Source organism: Rhinolophus sinicus, chromosome 18 (genome assembly GCF_057876585.1).
Source record: "Rhinolophus sinicus isolate RSI-liver-muscle chromosome 18, RSI-T2T, whole genome shotgun sequence".
Classification (NCBI taxonomy): domain Eukaryota; kingdom Metazoa; phylum Chordata; class Mammalia; order Chiroptera; family Rhinolophidae; genus Rhinolophus; species Rhinolophus sinicus.
Window position 1 is genome coordinate 81,609,708 of NC_142518.1, and position 10,261 is coordinate 81,619,968.

Sequence of the window (10,261 nt, forward strand, 5' to 3'; positions counted from 1 at the left end):
GACATATCTATTGCTCTTTGCTAGTAAGATACAGTTTAGGAAAATGGCAGTATAGCATTCCAGTCTAGTGGGTTGGTTTAGTCTTCAGCATACTTCTTTCTTCTCCAAGAAGTTTAAATAATAAATAATATGATATTATTAATGGTGGTTACTTATATAGTGCTTGTTATATGTCAAATGCTGTTCTAAGCAGTTTACATGTATTTCATTTAATCTTGACAACAATCCTATAAGATAGGTATTGTTATTAACCCATTTTACAGATGAGAATATTGAAGCTTGGGAAGGTCAAGGCATTCACTCAAGGTAAAAAAGCTAGTGAGTTGCAAAGCAGGGACTCAGTCAAGCAGTCTGGCTTCAAGGCCCATGTACTTTCCCCAGGCACTCTAAGCATCAGCAGCAGGCTAATAGACTCAGGTCTGAGCCCTGAGATGCCTTGTGCTGTGGAGGGCCTATACCCTCAACCCTGGCTGCACATCAGAATCACCTGGGGACCTTGCCAAAGATGCTGACGTCCAGGCATCACACTAGGTAAGTTAAATCTCAATCTCTAGGTATGGGTTCCAATCACTGATGGTTTTGAAAAGCTTCCCTGGTTAGTCTAATATGCAGCTAAAAGTTGAGAAGCACTGGTATATATAGCCTACTGTTCCTTCTTCCTTTGGGGTATCTTAGTTTGAGCTGCTATACACTGGGTGACTTAAACAACACTTCTCACACTTTGGAGGCTGAGAAGTCCAAGATCAAGGTGCCAGCTGATTCAGTGTCTAGTGAGAACCCACTTCCTGGTTTGCAGACAGCCACCTTCTTTCTGTCTACTCACATGGTGGAGTGAGAGAGATCATCTCTCTATGTCTCTCTTTATAAGAGTACAAATCACATTCATGAGAACTCAACTGTCTTGACCTAATCACTTCCCAAAGGCACCACCTCCAAATACCATCCCACTGGGGATTAGGGCTTCAACATATGAATTTGGGAGGGCATACATTCAGACCATAGCAGGGGGAAACCAACAATACATGCTTGCTTTTGTGTTCTGAACATCGGTTTAGTATGACACTTGTAGAGGCATTTGTTCATACCACACCATGAGCTTCAGCTGTAGCATAAAGAATTCATTCAGTGTACATACTGTGTCACATTAAACAATGACATGTGGTGACAAGCTTGTTGAGGGCTAAGATAGCATTCTCAGTTCTGGACATCAGGAAACAGTGTAACTTAGTGGGGGAGAGCTTCATCCTGCACCAAACAGACTCAGTTTCAAGTTGATGGTTTGTCTCTTATTTTCTGTGATTATGGAGATTTATCCTTTTGCTAACCCCATTTTTTTTATCTATAAAATAGGGCTAATAAGATAATACTACTCATTTCATGAGGCGTTTGTGAAGGTTAAGTGAGCTGGAACATGTAAAGCACTTGGTGTAATGCCTCACACCTAAAACTCAGTAAACATCGGCCATCTTTTTACTTCATGACCATCCATGTGGCTTATATGAGCCTGGTCACAGTTGTATTTGGGAAAAACTACTAGTGACACTGATATTGAGGGGAATTTGGTTTGACATTTACTGAGTGCCTGATATGTGTAATGTTAGAACCTGAAGAGCTAGGACAGTGAGGAAGACCCAGTGCCTGCTCCCCTAAGCTGGCTGGCTACCAGCCCAGATACTATACTCAGGTAATTCATACCACATGGACTGTACCACAGCAGAGGTCTAAACAAGGGGAGGAATCAGTTAAGACAAAGAAATGGGGGCACTTTAAAAAAGGTACGGGCATAGGAGTGTGTTGATCATGTCCAGAGGGCATAGGCTGGGAAGGAATGGAAAGTGTGAAGTTGAGTCTCTCCCAAATGGCTGCTTCTTTCCAAGCAAAATAAGCCACAAATATGTGAATAAGGTGTCATGACTTTACTGCATGTTAATATTCATTCTAAGCCCATGGAACAAAAGAGCCCTATGGCAGCCATTCGTTGCCATCATCTTGGCCAGGAGCATGGATGGCATATAGAGTCCAGACTTGAGACTCTGGCTACTTTGACTAGAATATTTATTTCCCGGTGAGTAAATTGACTCATCTCATATTCTACTTCCTACCAGGCTCATAGCCCCTACATTCCCCACTGTGGAGGAGTAGATGTCCGTTTCTCAGGCGCCATGGACTGCTTCCAGCAGATAGCGAAGGCCCAAGGGTTCTGGGGCTCTGGAATGGACTGGCAGCCAATTTACTGAAGGAGTGGTCAGTCTCTACTGCTTCTCTCCCTCCTCTCGTTCTAGCCTGTTCTTTTGCCACTCCCCCTATAATCTGCATGTAAACACACCCTCAAGCACTGATGGTAGCACAAGAGCCCACCCACGACTACAGGCAGGCTGTCAGCCCTGAAAAGAGGGGACCCTGTGCAGTCTTGGAGTGTCTGAAACCCCATCCCAGAGGAGTTGAACATTTAGTGTAGAGGTTCCTACCATGGGGGTTCATGGACTCCTAAGGGGAACCTAACCTTCCATCCTAAAATTGTACATGAAAATGCATATGTGTGTGCATATGTGCCTCCCTCTGGGGACAGAATCCATAGCTTTCAACATTGTGGGGACAGAGTCCCAGAGAGCAGTTTCCAGGCTCTCGGCCTCACATGGAAAGGTGCTGCCTCAGGTAGTAGATGGCCGTCGGCTGTGGCTAGTTGGCCGTAACTGTAACCACTGCCAACCACTTGTTGGCGTCAGCTGTAACCACTTAGTCAGTTAGCCACTGATATAACTGCCGCGGCTGCTCTGGTCGGTGAGTCGGTTGGTTGGCAGGCAAAGGAGCGGACAGCAAGTTGCGGGTCATGTGGCTCCAGCCTAAAGTGAGACTATAGTGCTGCCAGAGAGAATATATTAATAGGACTCCCCTACTTATGGCTCCGTGGGTGTTCCTTTTTGGCCTCACCATGTCCTGCGTTCTTATGTGGGGAGCAGGAGCAGAGAACCCGCAGGCAGTCCTACACGACAAATGGCGCAGCGAGCAGGATATGGTGCCGGCCAAAAACTACCAAAGGATGGTGGAGAAGTTTGTGCGTGTGAGAGCTCAGTTTCGGGAGGCCCATGAGGAGTGACACCGGGAACGGGAGGCGTGGTCTGACTGGGAGACTCAAGCTTCCAGATGGCACACCACCCTCTTGGCCATGGACGGCATTGCCTTCATTTTGGTAATCTACTGCGGCCTTAAGCTCCGAGGGTTGTGGACATCTTACACGGAGGCCTCCACCCACTCAGACACCTGGCACGGTGAGCAAGATTCCGACCAGGTAGGAATGGCGTCTGACTCTGGGTAGGAGGACGTGTGGCCCCCACACAGTATATGGTGTTCAGTGGCCACTGTTCTCAGGAGTTGGACCCCCAAGGAGGGGTGGGAGGACATGGACGGCTCTCCGGCCAGTGTGGAGAGGGCCCTGCAGGCTCTGGCTGAGTGGTTTCCGGAGGAGGAGAAGGCTACAGCCGGCCGCGTGGGCTGGGTGTTCCTCACCGCCTTGAGTCTCAACATGGAAAAGATGCTTAAAATGGCTCAGGTGCCGGACCAGATGTCCAGGTTGGAGGCGCTGGAAGCTCGGGTCCACCTGTTAGAAGAGGGGCCCCACAGTGGAGACTCTGAGGCAGAGGCAGAGGAAGCAAGTGGAGACAATGTAGCTCCCAACCCCCAAGCCCAACCCATCTTGAAGCAAAGGGCAAAACGTGAGCAACCTTTGGGCCCCGGGAGTATTGCTGCAGGCAACCCAGCTGTGACTGAGTTTACAACCTACACCCCTTACACTCCCACTGAGTTGCAGGAGCTGGGGAGGCGGTACAGACAGCGCCCTGGAGAGCCAGTCTCGGCTTGGCTACTACATTTATGGGATGAGGGAGCAGACAACATTCTCTGCTCCCCAGGCGAGATGGAAAAGCTAGCCTTTGTGACAGTGCATCCGTCCCTGCGACAAAGGTTACAGAACTGCCATAGGTTGGCCCATGACCAGGGCAACCACACTCTAATGGAGTGGCTCACTGCAGCGGTATGCACAGTATGGGGAGAGGCTGGTGAGCTGCCAGACACTGTAAATGTCAGTCATATATGGAACTTACTCAAATCATCCGAGAAATGGGTATTAGACATGCTATATTCAACCCTACTATGTGGGGGCCAGATGACGAGCTTTTTACAGCCAGCATGAGAGATCTGGTTTTGGATACTGCACTTGCGAGTGCTTTTGGATCCTTGGTTGCCATTCTTATGCCCTATGTGGGGCGACGGATCCATGAAGTTACAACTGCCATGGCCACACTAGGGGATGTTGAAAGCCGGAGGCGAAGGAAGTTAAGAGAGGATGTCTGCGCAGTTGAGACCTGGAAGCCCAAATCAAAAGTAAAGGGCCGAGGTCGCTGCCTCAGAGAGTAACACGCGCACAGATGTGGCATGATCTCGTGGCAGCAGGAGTCGATCGGGAAAAAATAGACCGACAACCCAATGCACTCTTGTTGGAACTTTGGAAACAATTGCGTCGGGAACAGCAATTCCGGAGAAGCCTAAAGGAGAAGTCTGGGAAAGCGCGACCCGTGTCCCTCCAGGACTTCATGCAGCCTCCTGAGGCCAACTCCTTTCAGCTTGATTAGGGGTGGGGCCAAGGTACCCTGTCAGAGGGGACGAGCAGGGACCGGAGGCCCCACGTGGAACTGTCCATACATTGGTCACCTTCTAATGTGCAGAGGGTTTTGGCCCTAGTTGGCACTGGCGCCAACTGCAGTCTTGTTTATGGGAACCCAGAACTGTTCCCCGGACTAGCAATCTGCATTGATGGCTACGGGGGAAAGACTATGACTGTAAAAGCTGTTTCCTTACCACTGAGTATAGGAAGGCTTCCCCCTCATACCTACAAAGTTTATGTCTCCCCCGTTCCGGACTACATTCTACAGGTGGACGTGCTACATGGCCTCAGCTGACAGATGTCCGTAGGAGAGTTCGGTCTCCAGATCTAGGTGGTGAAAGCAGTGACCTGCGGGCATGCTCACCACCCTCCTCAAGTGTTGCCACAGGCCCGGCGCGTGGTTACAGTGCAACAGTACCGCCTGCCAGGAGGGCAGGAGGAGATTGGTCGTACAATATTGGAATTGGAGAAGGCACATATTGTGAGGCCAACGCACAGTCCCTTTAACTCCCCAGTATGACCTGTCAAGAAGCCAGATGGGACCTGGTGAATGACGGTGGACTATAGGAAGTTAAATAAGGTGACGCCACCTTTGCACGCAGCAGTACCTTCAATACACGATTTGACTCTCCGCCTGGGGACTGACTGTCCACCTGGGGACATATTACTATGTAGCGGACTTGGCCAATGCTTTTTTCTCCATTGACATTGCACCCAAGTGTCAAGAGCAGTTTGCTTTTACTTGGGATGGGCGGCAGTGGACTTTTCAAGTCCTTCCACAAGGATACTTGCACAGCCCCACTATCTGCCACGGGCTCGTGGCCCAGGATTTGGCACAGTGTGATCGCCCGTCTTCTGTGGCCTTGTTTCATTATATCAATGATATTTTATTAACATCTGATTCCCTTTCAAATTTAGAGCAAGCATCTCCCTCTCTTCTCCACCACCTGAAGTCACGTGGCTGGGCGGTGAATGAGGAAAAGGTCCAAGGCCCTGGTTTATCCATCAAGTTTTTGGGTGTTGTATGGTCGGGTAAGACAAAGGTCATACCTGAGGCGATTATTGACAAAATACAAGCCTTTCCCCGGCCGACCAAGGTCTCCCAACTGCAGACATGTTTGGGTCTGCTAGGATATTGGTGGGTGTTTGTACCCCATTCATCACAAATGGCAAGGCCCTTGTATAACATGATAAAAAAGGGGGCATCAAGGGATTGGACGGAGGCTATAGAGCAAGACTTCATTGCCACAAAAAGGGCAGTGCAGCAGGCACAGGCTCTGCAAGTAGTGAACCCAGGCCGCCCATTTGAATTTGATGTTAACATAACCCAAGAGGGGTATGGTTGGGGCCTCTGGCAAAGGCAGGAGCGTCTCCAGTTGCCAGTGGGATTTTGGTCCCAATTATGGAAAGGAGCGGAGGTCCGCTATTCTCTAATAGAGAAACAGTTCACTGCTGTGTATGCAGCCCTAGTGGCCACAGAAGCCATCACAGGAATGGCACGCGTGTTGGTTCGAACAACCTATCCCATCCAGGGGTGGGTCTGTATGTAGACCCAGGGACCCAAAATGGGGTGGCACAGACCACCACCCTCGCCAAGTGGGGTGCCTACTTGGACCAACGTAGCACCCTTAGTTCAAGCCCTTTGAGCACAGAGCTACAACAGGTCCTGGGGCCTGTGGAGCTTATAACCCAGGCTGAGCCAAGCTCTCTGCCTGGAGGGGAGGACTTGGAGCCCTCACCCTACAAAGAAGGACAGCCCCCAGTACCTGAGGATGCCTGGTTTACCGATGGTTCTAGCCGAGGGGCTGCAGCCGTTTGGACGGCTATTAGTGTGCAATCCAAAACAGACACCATTTGGCTTGATACTGGGACGGGCCAGAGTAGCCACTGGGCTGAGCTACAGGCTGTGTGGATGGTAATCAGCCACGAGCCTGGGCCCCTAGTTATTTGTACTGACAGCTGTGAGGTGTTCTGGGGCCTAACGTTGTGGCTCCCTACATGGAAACACCAAAACTGGTTGGTGGGACACTGTCCACTGTGGAGTCAAGCCATGTGCTAGGACCTCTAGGACCTAGGGCAGAGAAAGGAGGTGACCCTAATGCATGTCACAGGTCACTCCCCCTTAGAGTCCCCAAGAAACGAAGAAACAGACGCCCTAGCATGGGTCTGATGGTTAGAATGGGCTCCTGCCACTGATGTAGCCCATTGGCTGCATAGGAAATTGCAGTACATTGGAAGCCAAACCATGTGGCAGGTGAGCACATGCTATGAAATGGCAGAAGATAGCAGATGCCTGCTATGACTATGCCGTCTGTGCCCAGGACAGCCCCCAAAGGCGGAGGCTCCCCTGGGAAACACAGCAGATTATGCATGGGAGGGTGCCCCTCACTTGCTGGCAAGTGGATTACATTGGACCCCTGCCTAAGGCCTGCAATGCAATGTATGTGTTCACAGTAGTGGACACTGCTACGGGGTTGATGTTTGCTTGGCCATGCCCAGCTGCGGATCAGCGGCATACAGTGGTCGCTGTTACACGGCTCTGCACCCTCTATGGGCACTCCCAAGTCATTGAAAGTGACAGGGGTACCCATTTTATGGGGCAAGAAGTGCAGCGCTGGGCTGCCAGGATGGACGTGCAATGGTTGTTTCATACCCCATATAACCCACAAGCAGCTGGCATGATTGAACGTTACAACGGACTTTTGAAGCAAGGTCTCCGGGTGTCAAAACACCCTCCCATGATGCGTGACTGGGCCTCACGTCTATGGGACGTCTTGAGAATCCTGAATGAAAGACCACAGAAAGGAGGACCCGCACCAGTAGAAGCTGCGCTACATCGAATGGCCGCTCCCATTCAGTTACAGGTTACCAAAAGTGAAACTGTTAAAGCCAGGCTACGGCAGGAATGGAAACATTTTGCTGCCAGCACCCACATGCTTGCAAGCCGGGGAACGGCAGCAATGGACTTGGCCCTGGCAGGTCAAAAGCCCCCACTGTCGGTGGTTGGGTCTGATAGCCCCATGGGGGGCCGGTTTGACTCATGATTTGCAAGTGACACCAGGGGTGGTGGCTGAGTGAGCACCGCAAGTGACTGTAGTATACGGCGGTCCCGATACTGGGATGATTTTGCAGGGAACCTATGTCCTCTCATTGTGGCCTATTATGGGGTTCCCTGTTCTGTTACATGTTGAAACTACGCAAGGGACCCCAAGCACTGCCATAAAGGTCTGGTACCACAAACCAGGAAAGGTGCCAGTGGCAGTGACCCTCCTTTCCCAGGCCAAAATCTAGCATGTATCCTCCCAAATGGAAGGGATTGCCATTGTTGGTTGCTAAGACTACTGTTTCTTTCCATCCGTAGGTGCCTGTAGGCTAATATGATACAGGGACCCTCACGGAAGATGCTTGTCACATAGATTGTGAGGCGAGACCCTGTAGGGGCGGAGTGTGAGGACAGAGTCCCAGAGAGCAGTTTCCAGGCTCTCGGCCTCACGGGGAAAGGTGCTGACTCGGGTAGTAGATGGCCGTCAGCTGTATCTAGTTGGCCGTCAGCTGTAGCCAGTTAGCCAATTAGCCACTGATATAACTGCCATGGCTGCGCTGATTAGTGAGTCGGTTGGTTGGCAGGCAGAGGAGCGGACAGCAGGTTGCGGGTCGTGTGGCTCCAGCCGCCAGTGAGACTATAGTGGTATGACTCCCCTACCTATGGCTCCGTGGGTGTTCCTTTTTGGCCTAGCCATATCCTGCGTTCTTATGTGGGGAGCGGGACCAGAGACCCCACAGGCAGCCTCGCATGACAATCATATTCCCAAAAAACTCCATGACCAAAATAAATAAATAAAAGGTTAAGAACTCTGGATTAACCTTCCACTAGTTGATGGTACCAATCAACATATATTAACAGGAAGTGTCAGATTGTCTGTGTGCATATTAATCCAGACCCATGCTTCCCCAGGGCCATTCAACTGCTCTGCTCTGCCATTCCTCATCTTCCCTGATTCAAAAAAGAATTACCATGTTGTATTGTCCACAGCCTTTAATATCCTGATCCAAGTTGATTGCAGATGCATTGACATTTCCTTTTTAAGATTTTAACATGATTTTTATTTTATTTTTAAACAGATAGTTCCATATTTTGGAGTTATGTTTGGCACCTTTGAGTTCTGCAAGAGAATCTGTCTTTACCGAAATGGTTACATCGTGTCTCCTCTGAGCTATCAATTAATCCCAGGGGTGGATCAGAGTCTGAAGCCCCAGGAATTACAGGAAATAAAGTTCCTCAAAACTAGAAAACGAAAGTCTAGAAAACCAACTCTTTAAAACTAAATGGAACTAGAAGTGCACAGACTGAAGGCATGTTGCAATCACAGGTAAATGTAGCCTTATAACGGCCCACACATGGAGTGATGGGAGGGTACTCCAGTCTGCTGCTCTTGGAAATGAGAAGATTCAGCCATACTCCACCTGAGTTCCAAACTGATGTCCCTGGGAATACCTGTGCCATGGAGTTTCCCAACATGACCATCTCCTGATGGCATTCCACATTGTATAACAAAAGCTAGCAGTAATGATATGTGCCATTTATACAACACCAAAGAAAGGACATTTCCATGACACCTGAAAGTAACATGTAGTGGAAGTGGCCGAGCAGAGACCATGCTGAGTGTTCAGTCACAGGGTCATAGCTTGCACTAACCCACGTGGGCCTAGTTTCACTCAATTTGGCACAAGACTTCCCAATATAATCGTTCTGGAACTCATAATCTTTGCTGACTTCTAAGTGCACACACCACAATGTAAATTATGTCTTATCAAAAGCTACATGAAAATGTTTAACATTTAAAAGTTATCACTGTCATAGTAGAACCATCCTTTATTTAAATTTTAAGCATCCAGGCTTAGAATCTTGTGTTTCAAGAAGGCAGTTTTTGCCATGACTGCTTAATTATGCCCCAAAATACCTTCTTCCAACTGAAGTCATGTAGAGTTTAAGTGGCCTGAATTCTCTGCCTTTTTAATTTGCTTTGCAAGCCTACCCTGAAAATAAATTATTTAGTCAACTTAAGTTATTCTTACAAGATGTCCCAGTTGCCTAGAAAGGATCAAATAGAACATTTGATATACACACCAAAAAAAATGTAACTGAACAAATATTTCAGACTAATCGTTTCTACAGATTTTTTTCAAATAGAATTTTGGATTGTTCCACCTTGGGGATTCTATGTCTAGTTTATATAATCATACTTTTGAATGGTGCCTATCTATGCATTAAAAAACAACATCTAATAACAAGATGGTAATTTATATACACACATAGGCTTTCAGTATGTTGAAAGTCTTTTTTCCCTATTAAATTTATTTTCCAAAGAAAAAGGTCTTGGTCATTTATTACTGAGTTATAAAACTATGGTTAAATATATACTGGCCAAAAATCTTTAAACTCTCCTATTGAAATATACCAAAATAAGTCATTTTTCCAACTGTGGCAGATTGTGTTTTATGAGGAATAGTAGTTAATACACACATGAAAATTTCATCTGTAGCCCAATCTGTTAGTATTTGGAGGGTGGCAATCTCTTTACCCAGAGTGAATATTTCATG